Source organism: Neovison vison, chromosome 10 (assembly GCF_020171115.1).
Source record: "Neovison vison isolate M4711 chromosome 10, ASM_NN_V1, whole genome shotgun sequence".
Lineage (NCBI taxonomy): Eukaryota > Metazoa > Chordata > Mammalia > Carnivora > Mustelidae > Neogale > Neogale vison.
Window position 1 is genome coordinate 75,164,429 of NC_058100.1, and position 11,338 is coordinate 75,175,766.

The window sequence follows — 11,338 nt, forward strand, 5'->3', positions numbered from 1 at the left end:
ATAGATTATACTTGCTTTGTTTTACAAAAAAAAAAAAAAAAAAAAAAAAAGTAGGTTTAGAAGTGTTAAGTGACCATCCCAATAACAGTACCAGAGTTGACATTCAAACCCTACCTAACTGGCCATACAGCCTGTGTCTTGTACTACACAGTGCTGCCCCCTGCTGTTTCTATCCCGTGGTCATCTCCGTAGAATTGCTGAAAAGGACAAGGTGGAGCAGCCCCTTGCTGGACCCCAGTACGCGATGTGCGCATACGGACTACTCTGATTTTTCACTGTTCTGTGTGTGTACGTGCCCTGAAATGATGGCGAAAAAGCCAGGTATTATTTTTAGGGTTACAAATAGATTTTAGCCAGTAGGTGAAACTGCAGATATAGAATTGGCAAATAATAAGGACCATGGGTATAAGCATTTATAAGTTACGTTAGAGAATTCCTCATCAATTTCTATTTTGTTCAATGTCTTTTTAACCAGTAATTAGTGTTGTAGAGGTCACTTAAAAATAAACTCTTAAAAATGTATATTTTTTATTTATCAATAATACAAATATTTCTGTAAATGAAAAAGCTGACTTGGGACAAAGTACCAAGTAACAAGAAGTGTCCAATTATTTTATCTTGTCTTTTCTCATTATACCCACAGATTCTCTAACAAGATATATTAGTGTGTAGAGTTTGCAAGATACACTGGCTATGAATCTTCACGCTTCTTTCATTGGATAGCATTTTATCCCTCTTTTTCCTAGTTATTTTCCTTCTGTTCTTCATAGGTCAACCCAAATTTCTTCAAAGAAACTTTCCTTCATTTCTCAAGTTTTGAATCTTTGCCCATTTCATCCTCTTTCATAGTCCTCTTTGTGGCAAGTATTATATTTTTACTAGAAATATTAATTTCATAGAATTTGTTTAATATCCGTACTCCCAGATAAATGTAAGCTTCATGAGGGCAGGGATTCTGTCTGGTTAGTTCACCATGTATCCTCAGCAGTGAGCATAGTACAGGCAGAGAAGACAAGCACGTAATGCCTCCATGAACTGACACGTAAATGGACAGGTGGATGGATGAGCACAAAGCCTTTTACAGACAATTACAGACACGTCATTCATGAGTGGTCTTGTCTGATTTTTATGGGACGGGCAGCCTCAGGCTCTGCTGTAGAGCTACTTCGTTCTCAGGAGTCAGGCAGGAGTCTGGCGTGTTTGAGACTTTCTTCATAAATCAATATTCACTGAAACTGATAACCCACCAAATCAGAAATGACTGATTTGTGATTCAGATCTCCTGGTGATTTAATATCTCAGAGGGCCACTTTGGATGTGGCGAAGTAAACAGACCATTCTCCCATGTCACTTTTGATTTTAACTGAAGTGGAAGTACTTGTGGGCAAACTGATTCCAGGTCAGATTTGAGGGTTATCAGCTCACAGCGCCTCCAGCTAGTCTTTTTGGGCGATTCTATTCACCAGCAAACTAATTTTCTAGAAACTCTCATAACTCTATCATTCCTTCCTTTCTTCTTTCAATTCTTTTTTTGATTTGTCTGGATTGGGAACCCAATTCTAGCTTTTAGTGTTTTTTATAAAGGATATTTGCAAAGGCAGTTTTTCAAGCATATTGTATAAATTATATCTATATCTATAGTTATAGATATATATATTTAAGGATGGTATTTACTTATTTGAGAGAAAGAGTGAGAGAGAGAACCCAATGCGGGATTCGATCCCAGGACCCTGGGATCATGACCAGAGCTGAAGGCAGATGCTCAACTGACTGAGCCACACAGGTGCCCCCAAATATGCTATATTTAATATATGTTATCATTTACAATTATAACTGTTACGAAATATAATGGTTACATTTGATCTGTGTTTTCACAGAGCAAGGCTCTTGTGTTTTTTCTGGTTCTCAGCTTTTTGCTTGTCCCATTTCTCTCTCCTTACTGGGCCACACTAGCTCTATCTCACCCTCTAATCTTTTCCACAGAATGCAGACTGATAATACTAACGTCTTCCCAGACAGATCACTGTCTCAAATAAAATTTCCAAAATATTTGGAAAGGACCATATATGCAAGTATTATGTTAACCATGATATAAAGATTCCTGATTCCTGAAACAAGCAAGTTAAGATTCATGCTTGTGAGAGACATCTAAAAGGGAAGCCGGGGGGGCAACTGGGTGGCTCAGTGGGTTAAAGCCTCTGCCTTCAGCTCAGGTCATGGTCCTGGGGTCCTGGGATTGAGCCCAACATCGGGCTCTCTGCTCGGCGGAGAGCCTGCTTCCTCCTCTCTCTCTGTCTGCCTCTCTGCCTACTTGTGATCTCTGTCAAATAAATAAATAAAATATTAAAAAGAGATTACTGCCTATGTTCTCCTCTAAGATTCTGATAGATTCCTGTCTCACGTTGAGGTCTTTTATCCATTTTGAGTTGATCTTTGTGTACGGTGTAAGAGAATGGTCGAGTTTCATTCTTCTACATATAGCTGTCCAGTTTTCCCAGCACCATTTATTGAAGAGACTGTCTTTTTTCCACTGTATATTTTTTCCTGTTTTGTCGAAGATTAATTGACCATAGAGTTGAGGGTCCATATCAGGGCTCTCTACTCTGTTCCACTGGTCTATGTGTCTGTTTTTATGCCAGTACCATGCTGTCTTGGTGATCACAGCTTTGTAATAAAGCTTGAAATCAGGGAGAACATAGGCAGTAATCTCTTTGATATCAGCCACAGCAACTTCTTTCAAGATACGTCTCCAAAGGCAAAGGAAACAAAAGCGAAAATAAACTTCTGGGACTTCATCAAAATCAAAAGCTTCTGCACAGCAAAGGAAACAGTCAAAAAAACAAAGAGGCAACCCACGGAATGGGAGAAGATATTTGCAAATGACAGTACAGACAAAAGGTTGATATCCAGGATCTATAATGAACTCCTCAAACTCAACCCACACGAAACAGACAAACACATCAAAAAATGGGCAGAAGACAGGAACAGACACTTCTCCAATCAAGAAATACAAATGGCTATCAGACACATGAAAAAATGCTCATCATCATTAGCCCTCAGGGAGATTCAAATTAAAACCACATTGAGATATCACCTTACACCAGTTAGAATGGCCAAAATTAACAAAACAGGAAACAACATGTGTTGGAGAGGATGTGGAGAAAGGGGAACCCTCTTCCACTGTTGGTGGGAATGCAAGTTGGTGCAGCCTCTTTGGAGAACAGTGTGGAGATTCCTCAAGAAATTAAAAATAGAGCTTCCCTACGACCCTGCAATTGCACTCCTGGGTATTTACCCCAAAGATACAGATGTCGTGAAAAGAAGGGCCATCTGTACCCCAATGTTTATAGCAGCAATGGCCACAGTCGCCAAACTATGGAAAGAACCAAGATGCCCTTCAACGGATGAATGGATAAGGAAGATGTGGTCCATATACACTATGGAGTATTATGCCTCCATCAGAAAGGACGAATACCCAACTTTTGTAGCAATATGGACGGGACTGGAAGAGATTATGCTGAGTGAAATCAGTCAAGCAGAGAGAGTCAATTATCATATGGTTTCACTCATTTGTGGAGCATAACCAATAGCATGGAGGACAAGGGGCGTTAGAGAGTAGTAGGGAATTTGGGTAAATTGGAAGGGGAGGTGAACCATGAGAGACTATGGACTCTGAAAAACAATCTGAGGGGTTTGAAGTGGCGGGGGGTTGGGAGGGTGGGGTACCAGGTGGTGGGTATTATAGAGGGCACAGCTTGCATGGAGCACTGGGTGTGGTGAAAAAATAATGAATACTGTTTTTCTGAAAATAAATAAATTGGGGGAAAAATATTAAAAAAAAAAGAGTCTGTTTAAAAGGGAAGCCGGGGGGAGTCACAGAATATCCATACAAAATTAAAACAGGAAAAAAACCAAAACTTGGATCATTAGGTTCTCTGACTGACAACTGAGTGGGAAGGAGCTTCATTTCCCAAGTTTACCTTGAAATTGCTTGAACATTTTATCAGAAATGCTAATTTCTTCTGAGAAGAAGGTTATGAATTACATTTCAAGGAAAAAGGAACCACAGATTTGGGACATCATTTATTCTTCATAAATCTTCATTTTCTTCTGTAGACACCCCAAATACAGTATCTTATAATTTAATTCATCATTTTGTCCCATTCACCAAGTCATATCGACACCAAAGGTGTTTCCATTAAAGGTTGTAGCTCACCATTCACCAGGACATACACAGTTGAATTCTCAGAATCATTCTAAGACAATTTTTTGTTCCTTTGTTTTCGACACCTGTATAATGTCCATGCCTGTCACCTCACATGTTAATTTTGTTTCATGCATTCACTTCACTCGGACCACTTCGGCTCTCCCCAGGCTCTCTTCAGGTACCTGCCAGGGAAGAGCAGCAGCCTCATATATGGGCGTGGTAACTCCTACATATCTATCCTCTAAACTGCAGCCAGAGCAACCTTGCAAAAATCAAATCTGACCCCCGCACCCTCGCTTGTAACCACATAGAGATATCTCCATGATCCACAAAATGAAGCCCATGTTTCCCTAAAAAGCTTCAGAAGATTCACGAAATCCTATCTACCTCTCCTATATCTAGTTTCTTTTAGTTTCATGCTTTATGATCTCTATGAATGTAGTAGCTTCTACTCTACCTAACCAGTTACCAAAGTTAGTTGCATAAAACAGCAGAGACTGTCTATGGGTCAGGAATCTGGGTCCTCTGGTCAACTTGTCACAAGATTGAAATCGAGGTGTTGGTTGGCCTGTGTGTTTCTTCTGCGGGTCGGTGTCCTCTCTCAAGCTCACAGGGCTGCTGACAGTATTCAGTTCCTGCAATGGTAGCACTGAGGTCTCGTTCTCGTGCTGGCCTGTGGCCAGGGATGGCTCTGAGTTCTTTAAGGTCTTCTCAGTTCCCTCCCCGGGGACCTCCTCCACAGGCCCTCTCACTCCTCAGTCTCTCTTCAGAAAGGCCCTGGATCCTGCTAAGGGCTTCTCTGGTTAGTCACATATGCCCAGATGAACTCAAAGTCAAATGACTAATCACCTCATCATAGCACTGATATCTCATCATGTTTACATTTCTTTCTGGAACTAAGAGAATAAAGTGAAAATCTTAGAGAGGTCGTCTTAGACTCCTGCCCATCACAGGTACCAACCACTGTGGAGTTGCTGCCAATACTCATGTTTGTGCTTATGCTATTTCTTCTAATGAAACATTCCTTCCTAACTTTTAGTCCTGGTCAATCCTTGTTCACCATTTGAGATTTTGCTTAGGCATAATATTCAACAGAATTTGTACTTTCCCTGAATTCATGACCTCAGCTAAGTTTTCCTCTGATAAGCTGTGACAGTGATGCCATGTGTGTATGTCTCCTAGCATGAGTCCTATCCACCTAAGACTATGTTAACTGGTTTGTTTCCCAAGGGAAGATTATTAGGCACTGATGCCACCATAACAAAATACCATAGACAGTGGCTTCAACAACAGATGTTTAGGTTTTCAGTATTCTGGAAACCAGTCGTTCAGGTCAGGATGCCAACATGGTCAGTTTCTGAAGAGATTTCTCTTCCTGGCTGTTACAGGTTGCCTCTAACCTGCTATGTGTTCTCATGACCTCTTTTATTTGAGCAGAGAGAGAAAGAGAGCGCTTTGGTGCCTCTTCTGAATGAGGGCACTATCCCATCACGAGGACACCAACCTTCATGATCTCATCTAACCCAAGTTACATTTTATAAAGGACCTGTCCCCAACATACAGGCACATTAGAGGGTAGAGTTTCAATATATGAACTTGGGGGACACAAACATTCAGTCCACAGCAGGTAGGGATGGTGACTTCTTCCCCTTTGTAATACAAATGCATAATAGCCTTTCAACAATATTTTTAACTGAACTAGCCTTGTAGGGCCAAAGTCATCATGATTGATGTCTTTTGTCATTGATTACCTCTATCATCCAATTAGTTATCACTTCTTATGCTTTAATATTGCTTTGTACCCTTGTAAATAATTTAATGCCTCAAGGTCCAGGTTTGACCATACCACTCCATTAACTAATTAGTACACAAAAATAAATCCAATATTCCTTAACCTGATCTGGCTCCTGAGGTCCAGAGAGAGATGAAAATACTGAGATAAATGTCTTCCTTTTAATTGCAACATTATATCCTAAATCCAAAATAGAAAGACATAAATGTTCTATGATAGGGGATTGTTCATGCTAATTACATGTTAACAATAGTAAATAATGTATTCATTGAAATGATATTATAGAAAATACTAGTATCAGATAATAATCATGCTGGATTATTAAGTACAAAATCAATTTAAACAAACTATGTGTTGTTATTGTATTACTTGTTTTCCTATCTAATTCCCTGGCCCCTTCACATAAACTATATGATCCTTCAGGAAAAGGGCCATGTTTTATATATCATTATGTCTCTGGAACTAAACAGATTATTGACAGACAGTAACACTGAAAAATGCTTATTGCTTTGACTGAGTTGGCTGAAACCAAGTGGGAGAGATATAAAATGTGAACATATTCTTAGTAACACAGAGATACACATACTGCCATGTATAGTGTGAAACAGTAAATGTCAAATACGTCACATACATTTTGAAGCAAAATTAAAACTATCAGTGCGGTTATAAAAATAAATCCACCTTTGGAGATGGAAAGCATTAAACTATTTCCTATGCCCCTTCTAAGTACAGGCAGCAAGTTTTCTCATTTTAAAATATTTCTTTTTTTTTTCATTTTATTCTGTAATGTATATTGTGAATTTTTGACATTACACATGTTACTTACATTTAAAATAACTTTAAGGAAAAACATAATAGAAATATCAAGCAAACTTTTAAAAACTTAATATTCTAGAAAATAATTATGAGTAAAACTATTTTGTACCCTTGTATTAATTTGATGTTTCTGCTTATTTACCTCTCTATATTGTTCTTTTTTTTTAAAATGTTTTTCTGAAAATAAATAAATTGAAAAAAAATATTTCTTTACCTGGTGCAGTTATAATATTATTTCAGTTTTATTAAATAGGCTAAATGTATTGCTTTTCAAAATCCTTGGACTGTTAAAAAAAATTCTTTGACTGTTTTCCTTACTCCACTGCACTGCTGCAGCCAAGCTGGGGGAAGAAGAGCCCCAAGTGACAAAGACAGAAAGCAAAGGATCTGGAGAGCCAGGCAGAGCCTAAGAAAGAATCCCTGTGAGATACCTGCACTGAAGGACATCACTGGACAGCTAGGTATGTAGTTCCATTAACCCAGCTTCCTTCCTATTCAGTTTCTTAAGAAAATCCTGCTACTGCTAATTTTAAAAATATTTTTTACATATCCTGAAATTTCACCCTTTTGGAGAACTCTCCTTCATCCCTACTTAACCCACGATGAACTATTATTCCTTCTTCTCGGAACATCCCTTGCCAACTACCCTCTTCCTGAGTTAGATATTTTATTCTCCCTCCTATAGCACTTTTTGATCTTTAAAGACCCAATTCTAGGGACACTGGGTCCAAAAAGATCCTTAGGGATGATATTGGGAGGTTCTGTACTTCCCGTTTTAAGTAAGGCAGGTTAATGAAAGAAAAAAGGAGAAACAGAGGTTAGGCAAGGATTGCAGTAATGGCCCTCTCCATCCTATTGGCATACCTGTTGGGTATAGATTTTTCTCCAGTTCAAACAGGATGGGGTTACCAGCACACACATACACAGTCACCGCATCCCCCTGTGAGCATATAACCTCACAATGTTGAGCTCTTCCTTTCCAGGTACTAAGGCAGACACCTGATCTGTTCCAAGAGTGGGGAAAGCAGCCGCCACATCAGCCCGAAGCTTTCTCCTGCGAAAAGCAAACCAATTCGTGGCATGAATCCTGCCTGGATGGATTTTAATAAATATGAAGGACTCAGGAGGGCCTACTATAAAATCACAGGGGCCAAGGAAAACTGGTTTATGATGCCCTATATATGGTATATGATGCCCTACTCTTCCAAAACATCCTATCCTCTTTCTCATTCAGTGTCTCATGAAGTTTCACATATTCCTGGGGGCAAGTCTTTCCATTTCACAAAGGAGGAAAACTGAGATCTAGTGAGTAACCAAGTTAGCCTGACTAGAAACTCAGCCTTGCCCTCCGCCCCACTCCTTTCTCTTATCTGCCTGGCAAATCTGTCAGCTTATGGTAAAAAAGCTATAGGAAGGTACCAGGAGTGACAACTAGGGAACACTGGTCCCAAACTTCACACGTGGTATCAGCATCAGCAACACTGTGTAACAGACGCAGTTCTTAAAACACGTCCCTTGGTTCTCTCCCACCTCACCCTCCATCCGTCTCTCCTGCGAGAAGTAGATCCCTTTTCTCCTGTAGTCGTAGTTTTCGGTGTCCCATCTGATTTTTCCTAAGGGACTCGAAGCGCTGTGGAGGGCGCCCCCCACACCTTATCTAGCCGCAGTCAGGAAGCGCTGACTGAATTACGTTTTCCTTTACTAGCCTGGGAGACACACTAGGCCTGTGCTCCATCTTCGCCCTCAAAATGTGTCTAACCCACCCTCGCTCTCCGGGGTCCCATCCTGGCTGGACTTTCCCTGGCCTCCACCCAGGGCGGCGGACCTAGCTCAGAGAGGGCTGTGGGCCAGCCTGCACTGAGAGATGTCTGGGTGCCTGGTGGGCGGAGCGGGCCCCTTCTCTCCCTCACCTGTCCGACCCTTTGATGGCCGTGTTGGACTTGACCCGAAAGGCCTTGGCAAACATGTCTGCTGGAGTGGCCTGGGGAAGGCAAGGCGCGCACAAAAGCCGGGGGCTGTCAGGAAAATGAGAACGCGGCGACCTCCCGACTTGCAGTCCTGTGAGCAGCCACGTTGCGGCCCAGCTGGAAAATAGGCTCGGCTGGAAACCCGGAACACTCAGCTTCACAGCTACAGGGGCTGCGGGGACCTCGGCCGCCCCTAGTGGCAATGCCGGGAACTGAACCTGGGAGGGTGCGGCCTGGAGAAGGCGGGGCGGATTCCCGCTCCATCGTGGTCCCTTGGGCTGGGCTCTAGCCTGGGCGAATTGCAGGCGCCTGCGGGTCTCTAGTGATCGGCAGTGGCGACCATGATGACTTAACTTCCGCTCCGTCGGTGTTGCGTTCTGCCAGAACTCGCCCGCTCCTGTTCCGTTCGGTTTCAGTTCCACAAAATTAATGGAACTCTTGTTTTATTAGGTTTTCAGGTCTCTCGAATAATTTTCTTGAGGGCTTTTATTAAAGTCTTTAAATTTCATTGCACGCTAGAGGTCTCAGGATTTTCTCATTGTTTTAATTTATGTGGCCTGACAGAAACAGTAACAGAGAATCCACCCTTGTCCCAGGTTTGTCCCGCATGTTATGAGGAGAAAACTACAAATGATCTTCAAGTCTATTTTAAAATATTTTTGGCCACTTTTAGATAAAATTTCCAAAGCTTTATTGCTTTTTGAGTTCAGGCATTATTTGGAGAGGGGAGTTTCCAAAACTAATGAAATAACGTTGCTTATTTAAAAAAAAATCTGTGAGGCAGATTAGTTTCAAATTATGGTTTGACTTCTCTCTATCCATGTCATGTGCCAACGGCTTTTCTTACTGAAACTCTTGCATTCTCTGGAAGATGTGGAGGTAATACTTACCTCATAGCGTTTCCATTAGAAACGATCCAGGTAATGTATGTGATAGGTTACACAGTCCTTTGCAAATTTCCAGTAATATATTTAAAAACTCTAGAACAGCGTTGAGAGAGTGTGATGGTTTCCCGGTAGGGGGCTGCTGTGCACACCTGGGGTCCTGGCCCCTACTAAATCAAATTTTGCATATGAAAAGTTAAGGGCAGAGTATCCATCCACCAAGAAAAAAAAATCACAATTATTTCTTTGGATGACACAGTTACACAAAGAAAAATTCCACACTGGCTGTGCAAAGATGAGGGCTTACACAGTATCTGCCCACCACCACCATTCTTGGAGGGACCCTGAATCCCACCTAGCCCCCCCCCCCAACTTGGGCTCCTCCTACACTTTGGAACCACTAGACCTTTATTTTGAAGCATCCCAGCCACGAGGCCAAAGTTGGAGGACCCCAGAAGAGGACCACGCCCCAGAACCTTCTCCCTTTATACCCTGACCCCAGCAACACTTGGGTGGGGTATGATGCCAGACTGTGTTGTGGACTAGGTCCATTGCAGCACAGCTACTTAGGCAGCCTCTGCCCAGGCAAATGACAAAGGTTATTCAAGGGAATATTAGAAATAGATACTAAAAATAAATAAACCATAAGTAAATACAAAAATGGCAATGTACAAAGGTGTAACATAATCTCCCTTCTCTATAAAAAAATGAGATTAATGAACACTGGAAAGATGTCAGAAACCAATAAAAATATAACTATGAAATGAGGGAACAGATATGACGAAAGTAAGATTACTCTGCATACTTCTGATATTACATTGACTTTTGAAGCATGCAGGTGTTTGGGGCGCCTGGTGCCTCAGTTGCTTAAGCGTGTGAATCTTGGTTTTCAGCTCAGATGATACTCTCTGGGTGGTGAAATCGGGTCCCACATCACAATGGAGCTTGGCATGGAATCTGCTTGAGTTTCTCTTTCTCTCTCTGCCCCTCCATCCTTCCTCTCTCTCTGAAATAAATAAATAAAATCTTTTTAAAAATGTAAATGTTTTTTATATTATTTTTAAAAAAGTTTAGCTTAAAAGAGAAAAAAGTGAGATCTACAATTGAAAAAAAATGCTAATGCAAATAATTGTAAAACTCTATTAATTTGGTCAGTGAACCAATAAGAGGTAAGGATTATTTCAAGTCATTTTTTAAAAAGATTTTATAATTTATTTGACAGAGAAAGGGAGATCACAAGTAGGCAGAGAGGCAGGCAGAGAGAGAGGGAAGCAGGTTCCCCGCTGAGCAGAGAGCCTGATACAGGGTTCAATCCCAGGACCCTGAGATCATGATTCATTTTAAAAATCACTGTTTTGTAACCAACAATGAAAATGATTAATTATATGCTATATTGATTACAGGTTAAGTGTTATAAATAGATTCCACAATCATTAGGTGAAAAGTTTTGGAGAAATAGTATATATATATATATACCAATATATAAACTTGCCAATTGTAACTTGCCAATTGTAAAGATAACTTGTCAATTGTAACAATGTTCCTTTCAATGTGAGAAAACTGGCTGTCACTTTTGTTTCAGATTTAGATAAATTGACTCCATTGGAGACAGCCAGTTTCTCATTCTAAGAATGCCACTGGATTTGATGCAAAATGAAGTAATATCACATTA

General features: G+C 40.8%; 1 pseudogene; it reads right to left on the bottom strand.

Moving 5' to 3' along the window:
* Nucleotides 1-3,793: 3,793 nt before the first annotated feature.
* On the bottom strand, nucleotides 3,794-8,902 carry LOC122918870 (annotated as a pseudogene).
* Nucleotides 8,903-11,338: the final 2,436 nt, after the last annotated feature.